This window comes from Tachysurus fulvidraco, chromosome 18, assembly GCF_022655615.1.
Source record: "Tachysurus fulvidraco isolate hzauxx_2018 chromosome 18, HZAU_PFXX_2.0, whole genome shotgun sequence".
NCBI lineage: Eukaryota > Metazoa > Chordata > Actinopteri > Siluriformes > Bagridae > Tachysurus > Tachysurus fulvidraco.
In genome coordinates, this window is record NC_062535.1 from 487,769 (window position 1) to 490,268 (window position 2,500).

At 50.7% G+C, this 2,500-nt stretch overlaps 1 pseudogene; it reads left to right on the top strand.

Moving 5' to 3' along the window:
* The window catches only part of LOC125139350, a 24,572-nt pseudogene that overhangs the window by 14,938 nt on the left and 7,134 nt on the right, over window positions 1–2,500 (top strand).

Below are 2,500 nucleotides of genomic sequence, written 5' to 3' on the forward strand. Positions count from 1 at the left end.
TTTCGGAGATCTGTAACACCACCTGAACACCACCTGAAGCTTGTTCTCTCTGTAAAAGCCACTATTTTTAGATGCTGTTCTCCTTCAGGTCCTTCTGCGTCTCACTCACAATCACTTTTAATCCATTTTCAGCAAAACAAACATTCCTGACATTTATTTTAATTAGTCAGGAGACGGTAGGATTTGGAGGAGCTCTCCTCAATCCTGTCGTCTTATTACACTCAGGAGACTAATAAAATGTATAAATTACTCTGTGCGTGCGTGTGTGTGTGTGTGTGTGTGTGTGTGTGTGTGTGTGCATGTGTGCGTGTGTGTGTGAGAGAGAGCATGTGTGTGCGTGTGTGCGTGCGTGTGTGTGTATGTGTGTGCGTGTGTGTGAGAGAGAGAGCATGTGAGTGTGAGAGCATGCGTGTGTGAGTGTGAGAGCATGCGTGTGTGTGTGAGATTGTGAGAGCATGCGTGTGTGTGAGTGTGTGAGAGCATGCGTGTGTGAGTGTGTGTTTTTTAACAATAAAAAGGAAATGTGAATGTAAACATACACACCCTTTATTATAATGTCAGTGTGTGAGTGTGTCAGTGTGTGAGTGTGTCAGTGTGTCTGTGTGTGTGTGACTCACCCTTGTGTTAGGATTAGATGCTGTACGAGTTGCAGCCTGCTGTCAGCATTTCCTGTCTGCACTTTGTTTTTGTTTGTTTGTCACAGCAGCGATTCTCTGAGTGACTTTGTGGCCTGTTTCGGGTCAACACGACTTTCCCATTATCACCGTGTGTGTGTGTGTGTGTGTGTGTGTGTGTGTGTGTGTGTGTGTGTGTGTGTGTGTGTGTGTGTGTGTGTGTGTGTGTGTGTAGAGGAGAATGTTTTTATGCTTGTAATGACAATAAAGCTTCCAGGTGTCTCCCCTCACTCTGGTCTCCCTACATATCAAACACGTTACTCACAGTGATCTGTTCTGTGCATTGCTGCAGGCAGAAGATCGAGGAGCTGGAGTCGGATCGCCAGAAGCTGGAAGAACAAAACAGTGTCCTGGAGATGAGATTAGAAAGACACAACCTGCAGGTACCTGATGTCCAAACTCCTAACATCTCATACTGATGTGCAGAAAACCGGGGGGAGGGGGAGGTTGAATCTCCATCAGTAGAATGATTTGAAGTTCTGGTGTGGAGATAGCTGAGGGGGGTACTGAGGGGTATTGGGGTGGTACTGAAGGGTTCTGAGGGGTAATGAGATGGTATTAAAGGGGGTACTGAGGGGTATTGGGGTGGTACTGAAGGGTTCTGAGGGGTAATGAGATGGTATTAAAGGGGTTACTGAGGGGTATTGGGGTGGTACTGAAGGGTTCTGGGGGGGTTTCTGAGGGGTACTCAGTGTGATGTTTGTACTGAAGCCCTTTACAGTCAGCTCATGAAGCTCAGCCCTCAGTGAGGACGAACAGTTTCACTCTAACTGGTGATTATTTTGCCCCACAGGGAGATTACGATCCCGTGAAGACGAAGGTGCTGCACTTCCGTCTGAACCCCACCAGTGTGGCCAAACAGGAGCGAGTGGAGGAGGTGGAGCAGCTGAAGGTGGAGTGTGAGCGTCTGAGAGAGCGCCTCCGAAAGCTGGAGGCCGGAGGAACCATCACGTCTGACGACACCACCCTCGTCATACCGCCGTCTCAGGAAATACTGGGTACACAAACTGGGGGCTTTAACAGTAACATCAGGAGGTTTTAATGCTTATAAACAGCTGCTGATTTTTACAGCAAACTACACAAACATCTGGAACTGGTAACACACACACACACACACACACAGGCACACACACAGGCACACACACACACGCAGGCACACACACACACACGCTGTGCGCACGAAGGCACACACACACACACAGGCACACACACAGGCACATATGCTGGTATAAACACACACATATACACATGCTGGTATAAACACACACACACACACACACACACACATATATACACATGCTGGCACACACACACACACACATATACACATGCTGGTACACACACACACACACACACACACACACATATATATATACACATACACACAAACACAAACCAGTCAAAAGGTTCTGCAGTTAAAATCTCTGGGTTTTCTGTATATTTTGTGGAATTCACTAATTCACTGCGTGCGAGTGCGTCTGCGTGCGAGTGCGTCTGCGTGCGAGCGCGTCTGCGTGCGAGTGCGTCTGCGTGCGAGCGCGTCTGCGTGCGAGCGCGTCTGCGTGCGAGCGCGTCTGCGTGCGAGCGCGTCTGCGTGCGAGCGCGTCTGCGTGCGAGCGCGTCTGCGTGCGAGCGCGTCTGCGTGCGAGTGCGTGCGAGTGCGTCTGTGTGCGAGTGCGTCTGTGTGTGAGTGCATCTGCGTGCGAGCGCGTCTGCGTGCGAGCGCGTCTGCGTGCGAGCGCGTCTGCGTGCGAGCGCGTCTGCGTGCGAGCGCGTCTGCGTGCGAGTGCGTCTGCGTGCGAGTGTGTCTGTGTGCGTGCCTGCGT